Genomic DNA, 9,441 nt, shown 5'->3' on the forward strand with positions numbered 1-9,441 from the left:
GACCAGCTCCCTTCTTCCAGAGAAAAACACGTTGTTCGTTGTTTACTCTAACCGATTTTGACCAACGCGCCTGATAAGCGCGGATCTAGATTTCAAAATCGCGCTGCTGCGTTGACTGGTTGTGACAGCGTGGAGAGTTGTAAATTGATTGAGATCTATTGTTGAGAGTCTCGTCCTCAAAATTTCCGCCAAATCGCTGCGTGTTCCCATCAATCCCTGCGCGTTCTCCGTGGGAGATTTGTTTGATGAACTTCGCAGCTAGTCATTTGATGAGCTTTGATCTGATCTGAGCGTTTTTTTTAAATTGTTGTCGCATGGTGTGTTATCATCAAGCGGTGGAGGAATGTAGCTCACTGGCCGAGCGGTTGCATAGTAGTCGTCGAGTAGCAGTGGAAGGTGTGAGGCACAAAGGTTGTGGATTGATGGGTGGATCGTTGGTTGTTCATCACTGGATCATTGCTGGTACATCACTGAATTGCTGCTTGAGTGGATTTGCTCGTCAATTCCGCCGAGCTTGGAAGATTGAACTGCTCGGATCATGGTGGCAGCTATGTGCTAGTGAAGTGCAAAGTTCGTGCGAGGTGATGAAGCTGCATGGTGGAGTTGCGTGCTAGAATGGCGTGTGGTGAAAGTCGTTGGGTGATAGATCACAAAACCAACCATGTCAGTGTGTTGGATCTTCAGTTTACCGGAGCTTCCATACGAATACAGCGTATTGGAACCAGTTATTAATGGTGAGATTATGAGCTTGGCGTATGTCACCATACAAACACAGCGCATTGGAACCAGTTATTAGTTATCTTCGAGTTGTTGTGCCAACATTTAAAGGTTGTCGGTGGTGCCTTTGTGCGGGAGGCAGAGAGCAAGGTGTAAGGCTTAAATTTATTTTTGTTTAGGGTTAACATTCCTTAAAAAAAAATTCGTAGGGTGCATGTTTTTTTTCATGCATGTAAAAAAAAAAAGGAGTCATCTTTTAAAGAAAGAAGGGTTTTTTATTTAGGAAAAAAAAAAGGGATCTTGTTTTTTTTCAATTAAAGGAATTGTATTTTAAGAGAGCACCTATTTTTTTGAAATTGCTCCTTGGATCTAGAGATAGATCTTTCTTTTAATTTTTGTAGGTCAATTTTTATTTATTTATTGAGGGATACCTGTCAAGATGAATAACCGGATGGCAGAGGCATATCTAAACGAGAGCAATAAGCTTGACGACTCCAATTACTCCAATTGGACATTTAAGTTGCGGACCCTGTTGGAGGGGAAAAACGCATAGGCGATTGCAACCGGTGATGAGTTAAGCCAACCCTAGCTACAAGCGGAACAACAACAATGATCCAGGACTGGGAAAAGAGGGAGAACAAAGCTAAAGTGTTGTTAAAATTGTCAGTGAAAAACTGTATTATTCGTCACATCCATGAATGTAAATCAACGAACAACATCTAGAAAACTCTCAAGGGCCTGTACGATATCAAAAATACAAATCGCCCATTGTTTTTGAAAGCAAGATTCTCTCCATCAAAATGGAGGAGAATGAATCAGTGGTTGCATTTATCTCTCAAATCAAGGAGCTCAAAGATAAACTAGGCGACATAGGAGAGATAATGTCAAACACTGATTTGGTCACAATTACCCTGCATGGTATAACTAATGACTATCAAATGTTTATCACATGCTTGAATGCAATAGGAATCTTGATGCAAGAGAAAGAGAGGTAGATGAACCTGAATGTAATAGAGGAGTATAAATCTAGAAAACTCTCAAGCACCTGTACGAGATCAAAAATACAAATCGCCCATTGTTTTTGAAAGCAAGATTCTCTCCATCAAAATGGAGGAGAATGAATCAGTGGTTGCATTTATCTCTCAAATCAAGGAGCTTAAAGATAAACTAGGCGACATAGGAGAGATAATGTCAAACACTGATTTGGTCACAATTACTCTGCATGGTATAATTGATGACTATCAAATGTTTATCACATGCTTGAATGCAATAGGAATCCTGATGCAAGAGAAAGAGAGGCAGATGAACCTGAAGCCCAGAGTTCAAATCTTACTTTAATGGCAAAAAAGAATCCCTTCAAAGGGAAGGAAAATGCATGATAGAAAGGCGGAAATACACCACAGAGAAAACCACCTCAAGGTATGTCCTCAAACAGAAGTGATTCAGGATCCAAATGTTTTTATTGTGGTAGAGTTGGTCACATAGCTAAAAATTGCTAGAAGAATAAGTTTGATGAAGGTCTCCATAGACATAAGAAGCATGCAAGACACTTTGCTGACGAAGATCAGAATCAGAATCTTAGACTGTTTGTATCTGATTCTGCATTCTCTGCTGAGGATGATGAAGTAGAAACTTGGTTTATGGACTCAGGAGCTTCCACTCACATGACAGGTATATACATTGGTTTGAGAATTTTAAAGAAACCAACAATGGTGCAAATATCTACCTTGGTGATGTTAGAGGATACCAAATCAAAGAGTATGGTAATGCTCCCATGGTTTTGCCTGATGGAAATATTAGACATATTCAAAATGTAATGTATGTACCCAGAATAAAAAAGAACCTGATCTTTGTTTATATGATAACAGATCAGAACCTTGAGGTAGAGATTTTTAAATCTTATCGTGTTATTAAATATCTACTAGATCGTATGAAGCCAATTACTTAAGGTATTTGAGTGGGAGGATTGTATAAGCTAAATGTAAGAAGAGCACCACACCAAGTCTTGACCTCATTAGTGATGACTGTAGGAGACTTATGGCATAAAAGATTCAGTCATATCAACTTGAATGACCTGTTGCTACTTCAGAAACGAGGTATGATTAATGGTATTCCTGTTTTAAAGAATTTTCATGTTGATTTTGAAGCATGTTCTCTTGGGAAGATGCATAGGGATGATTTTCCTGCAAATGTAGATAGAAAGAAGAGAGATATACTAGAGCTTGTGCACACTCAATTGTGTGGGCTGATGCAAATGAGGTCATTAGGAGGTGCTTATTATTTCCTATTATTTGTTGATGATTGCATGAGATTTACTTGGGTATATTTCTCGGAAAGAAGAGTCATATTTTTTACTATTTTAAAGATTTTAGACGCATGATTGAAAAATAGAAAGGAAATTTCATCAAAATTCTTTGCTCGGATCAAGGGGGAGAATACAGGAAGGGTGGTTTTCATCAAATATTGCAAGGACCATGGGATAGTTCAGTAGTTCACAGTACCCCACACTCCTCAACAGAACGAGGTTGTAGAGAGGAAGAACAAAACCCTTGTGGAGTGTGCTCGAAGCATGTTAAAAGGTAAGAATCTATCTAATGGTTTTTGGGCAAAAGAAATAAATACTACAATATATTTGAAGAACAGAAGTCCAACAAAAAGCCTTGATTTTAAAACTCCATTCGAAGTTTTATCAGGTATTAAGGATGTAGTTAATCATTTAAGAATTTTTGGCTCCAAATCTTTTGCTCATGTTCCAAAAGAGGATAGGAAGAAACTGGATTCAAAGGCCATTAAACGCATTTTTGTTGGGTACTGCACAAATTTTAAAGCTTATAAATTGTTTAATCTGTCTACTCATAAAGTGTTTGCAAGTAGAGATGTCGTATTCCATGAGTAGGTTGATGATGGAAACCTTGAAAGAAACAATGAAGAATGGCACATGACTTTGCTAGTGGAAGATGAAAGTGATGATAGGGACAACCATGAGCAACAACGACAACAACAGTAGCAACAAAAAAAAGTTGTGGATGGTACAGATGCAGGTAACAGGCCAAGTCCACTAAGGGATGATTAGAACATATTTGAATCCATTCCACCACTCAAGATACCAGGTAGGCAAATTCAATTGCAAGCAAGATATAGGGATCATGCTCTTATAACTAGTATGTTAAATGTTGTTGAACCCTATAATTATAAAGAAGAAATTCAATGTAGTGAATGGAGGGCACATGGAAGAGGAATATGAGTCAATACTGAAAAAATAAAAATAAAAATAAAAATAAAAAATATTGGGATCTAGTTGAACTACCTGAAGGCAACAACCCATAGGTTTCAAATGTTTATACAAGCCTAAATTTAAAGTAGATGGGAGCATAGACAAATATAAGTTGCAAAGGGGTACTCGCAGAAAGAAGGCATAAACTATGAGGAAACCTTTGCCCTCGTAGCTAAATTAAACACAATCAGAATATTAATTTCCTTAGCTACTAAACATCATTGGATGATACACCAACTAGACGTGAAATCTACATTCTTAAATGGGGAATTAAAGGAGAAGTGTATTTAATGCAACTTGAATGGTTTGTTAAATAAGGGGAGGAACATTTAGTCTATAGGTTGAAGAAAGCATTGTATGGACTAAATCAGGCACCAAAGTTGTGGTCTGATAAAATTGATTCATTTTTCCTACATCATAGTTATAAAAGAAGCAAGAATGACCCTAATTTGTATACTGTGTTTGATGAAAAGGGGAAAATTGTTTTGATTTCTTTATATATAGATGATCTTATTATTATAGTAAATGTTGATGAACTCATTAAAGAAATAAAAAAGAATATTTCATAAGTTTTTTAGACGAAAGACCTCAGAGAGTTACACTATTGTTTAGGTCATGAAGTCTGGAGGGATTCTAGCCAAACTTTTTTGTCTCAACGAAATTATGCTAGGAGTTTATTAAAAGAATTCAAAATGGATCAATGCAAAGTAGCATTAGTGACTTTACAGAAGAATACCAAACTTCATAATAATGATCGTTCAAAGGAGGTCGATGCAGCAATGTATAGACAGCTGGTTAGGAGTCTAATTTACTTGACTACAACTAGGCCACATTTGGATTTTGCAATCAGTGTATTGAACCAATTCATGTCAAATCATCTTGACAATAATTGAGCTGCAACGATAGGCTTCTTAAGGTATTTTCAAGGAACCTTAGACTCTTGTATTAAATATACTGATTCATTTGATGTTAGATTGACAGGTTTCTTAGACTCAGATTAGGCCGGAAATCTAGATGATCAACGATCCAAACAGGTTATGCATTAAGCATTCGGTCTGGGGTCATTTCATGGAGCAAAAAGAAGCATAACATTGTATCCTTGTCTTCAGCGGAGGCAAAGTATCAAGCAATGTGCGCAACAAGATGTGAGGTAGTTTAGTTTAGGAGACTTCTCCAAGATGTCAGAGAAGAACAAAAATATGCAACTGTTATAAGATATGATAACGAGAGCTTTTTTCAAACTTGCAAATAATCCAATGTTTCATAAAACCACAAAGAATATTGATATATAGTGTCACCTTCTTAGGGAGAAGGTTCAGTAAAAGGAAATCCATATTGAATATTGTGATACTTGTGACAATGCTGCAGATATTTTTGCTAATCCTCTTGGAAGAATTAAGTTTGAGTTATTTAGGGAGATGTTAGGAGTGCTAGTGAACCCTTTCTTCATTAAGGGGGGGTGTTAAAGTTCATGGAGAAATGTAATCTTGGAGTGAGTCAATTCATTATTTACGTGTGAAACATAGATTAAGAATTTGTTCCTATTTTCTAGGTGGTTGTTCTAACCTCCCTATTTTCTTATAAATTATTTATTCATGGTGATTAATGATGAATGAATGTGTAGAACATTCTGTCAGAGGCAACCTCCAGGAGAAGCCCTCACCTAAGAGCTGCTTAATTTATTGAATATATATTTTGTCTTCCAGTTTTTAACAAACGGATGTGACTAAGAGTCAAACAATCTAAGATTAAATGTTTTTCATATACCACCCTCTTTTTTTCCCTGAAAGAAAATTCATAATTTCATTTGGGTGAAATTACATGTTGTAGATGCCCATGGGCATATGTTGTACCGTGGTCGTCAATCCACTGTCATAATAAGAATATTTACAATAAGACATCGAGGGGTGTGTTGTGTTGGTCCATGACCAAAATAAGAGTTCAAAAATTGTCACCCCCAAAAGTGATGACTGTAGTATCAATAATATTTACATCTTTTCAAAATAAAACTATTTTTGGACAAAAATATAAGCAAAATTTCTGAAAAATTAGGGATTTTTCCCCCTCTGTAGAACCCTGTCAATGTATGGCCTGTGAAAGTAGCAAAAAATTCCTTCTTGTGTGTGTTCTACAATCATCCACTCTCCTAGAGGACGATGCGTCACTTCTTTCGATAACGCGTCTGCAATTTCATTTCGCTCCCTGTAGATGTGAGAGCAAGAAATCTGATCAAAATATGTTTAAAAAAAAACAATTTTGTCCATTATAGTTCTTAGAGAATATGCATTACAAGAAGCCGTGTTGTTAAACCAATCAATCACATTCTTTGAGTCCCCAAATATTTGAATTTTCCTGTAGTGATGAAGGATGGCAAAGTAAATCAGGTGACGAAGTGATGTCAGTTCAACATGATTATTTGTACCATGGCCTAATCCAATAATAATCTAAAAAAAGTTTGTTTTTGTGAGGTGAAAGTTGATGCCACCCCCACAACCATGCGGCTGAGCTGCACCATCAAAATAGGGCCAAGGGGTTGATTTATCTATCTATTCTTGTCTAATATGCCTGGGTCTGTTTTTTTTTGTCCGCAGGTAATTCTTCAAAAGCTGAGCATATTTTTAGAGGGACCATGTTCCAGTTCATTGGCTTATCTTCAAAGATTATGAGGTTTTGCTTGAGCCAGAAATGCCATGAAACTAAGAGGGGTAAATTTATTATTCTTTCTGCTGCTACACCCACCAATTGTCCCATGCAGTTAATATATCAGCTCCGTGCCATCTCATGTTTAGCTTGAGAGTTGTGAGTACTTGTATCCATATGGTAGTTGTGATCGGGCAGGTGAGGAAGAGATGTTGTGTCAATTCCCCTCCTAATGGTAGAGTACACACCAAGTAGGACCCATGAACGCCCTCTTTTTTAAATAGGATCCAGTGGGGATCTTATTTTCAAGTATATTCCACATCATAAGTCTTGTGCGCAAGGGGGCTTTTAGTTTCCAAATGGATTTCCACCAACCACTTATGGCCTCTAATTTAGAGTTAGCTATCATAATGTCGTACCCTGTTTGGAGGAATAATGGCCCATTTTGGAGTGAGCCCAAATAAGTTCATCTTCTTCATTTTTTAATCTGACATGTGATTTTGTGAGTGATTGTATGAAGTGTTGCCAAATCCTGTCCCATTGAATGGGAATGTTCTAGTTTCGTCTAGACAGCCAAGCTTGTGAGAGAAAAGTGGAGTTCTTTTGATCGTCGAGCTGTTCTATATACTTTATGCCTCTTTTGTTTAAGTGATTTATAAGCTCAAGTGGGAGTAAATGACAGTTCCCACTTCCGGTCTAGGGATCAATCCCAATACGAATAGAAGCTCCATTCCCAATTTTCCATAATAGTCCATCCTTGATAATGGGGAGCATATTTAGTATGGCCCTCCAGATGACCGAGATGCCTTTTCTGTTCCAGAACGGTCGTCTTATCCAGTCAATGATTATTGAAGGCCAAATGTATTTGTGGGTGATTACCTCTGACCAGAGGCTTTTTTGCTTTAGTAATAGCCAACACTGTTAAGCAACTAAGGCTTGTGCAAAAGCAGGGAGTTGCTTGGGTCCCCATCCTCCCCATTTTTTTGGAGTGGCTATTCTAATCCATTTGACCCAGGGAAATGGTTTTCCTTCCTTTCTTCCCTTCCAAAGAAATTGGCAGCAAGCTTGTTGAATTCTGTGAAGGATCCCTCTTGGGATCCAAGCTAGAGACATCAAGAATACTGGAGTGGCTTCCAGGACTCATTTGATAAGAACTAATCTTCCAACCCTAGATAGGAATCTATAACTCCAACAATTTATTCTTTTCTCCACTTTGGTGATGAGTCAGGTCTAGTCAACAATTTTGTATCCATCAGGTTTAAGCTTGAAGCCTAGATACTTTAGCCCCTCCTTTAGTTCAGTGACTTGAAAAGGGAATTTTTGAAGTGAAAATTATCTTTCTTGCTGAGTACAATTGGAGAAAGAGATGGTAGATTTTCCTTGATTGATTTCCATCCCGATTGCTCTGCTAAAGAGATTTAGTATCTCATTCATGGATGTGGTGTCCAAAACACTTCCACTCAAGAAAATTAGAATATCGTCCACAAAGAGGAGATGAGTCAGATTGAAGTGTTCCATGATTTGTAGTCCCCTGAGTCTCCCCCTTCTTTTTTCAGTATCAATCAACCTGCTCAGACCTTCCATGACTAGGAGGAAGAGTAATGGGGATAGAGGGCATCCTTGCCTTATGCCCCTGTCAATATGAAAGGAGGGAGTGGCTGACCCATTGATGAGTATGGTGAATGATACAGAGGAGATGCATCCCATTGTCGAGTTGGAGAGAGCTAGGGGAAAACCCAAATGAGCAATGATCATTCTAATGTATAACCAGCTGACTTTGTTAAATGCTTTTGATAGATCTATTTTGAGGGTCAGTCATTTGAGCTTCTTGAGTTTTATAGAGTGTAGCATGTACCACCCTCTTAGTATTGCAAAGGTGACATATTCTTTCTTCCCACATAATTTTGGGAATAGAACACTACCAAGATTCTTCGAAGCTCATGAGAATTAGTTCTTATCCTTGCAATGTTCATTTTTTTCTTCGTACTTAGGGTTGTTCACCTTATTATAATACCTTATCTTCCTTTTTCCCTCCAACTCCTTATCATCCCACAATTTATTTTTAAATTTGGAGGTAATAGTGTTTTTGATACTATCCTTATTCCCCATAATGATATGTTCCTTTATCCTGTAGTGGTTGAGCCAAGATTAAGCATCCTTATGCCATACACGCTTGAGGGGAAGGTGAGGCTTTTGCCTAAAGTTAAAGTTAATTTTGGGCATCCTCTTGATTTCCATGCTATAAATCTTCTTATTATACATCATATACCTAAACATAGTCGTTTTTTCATTCTTCTTATACATCAGATTCTAAACATAGTCATGCTTTCAATGAAGGAAAGACCATCTTCGATCAAGAGAATAGGATAGGGAATATTTTTTTTAATCTTAAGGTTGTAGGTTATAAATTACTTTTGAATCATCTCAATCTTTTTCCATGACTCTCAAGATATGCTACAACCCCAAACCTCACATATATAAAATAACAGGGGTGAAGAGAGTCTCTAAGAGAAACATTTTTTTACTTCAAATCAAAATATCAATTGACTTACAATTGTTTTCAAGCTCATAATAAGTTTTCCAACCTCTATTAATCCTTTTCTTAATGCTATAATTCTAGACGAGTTGATGATGAATGTCAATACCTAAATATTTCTATGAAGACAACGGCTCCAAATAATTGTTATCATAAACTAAATCACCATGGTTGATGTTTTTGTATTTAATTATCATGACTTTAGTCTTGTTGGTATCAACTACCATACAAGTTTGGAGCAATAACTATGAAGAGACTTAAGTTGCTTGTTGAG

This window comes from Pinus tabuliformis, chromosome 9 (genome assembly GCF_031772625.1).
Source record: "Pinus tabuliformis cultivar Carrire ecotype Pingquan chromosome 9, CPIR1, whole genome shotgun sequence".
Lineage (NCBI taxonomy): Eukaryota > Viridiplantae > Streptophyta > Pinopsida > Pinales > Pinaceae > Pinus > Pinus tabuliformis.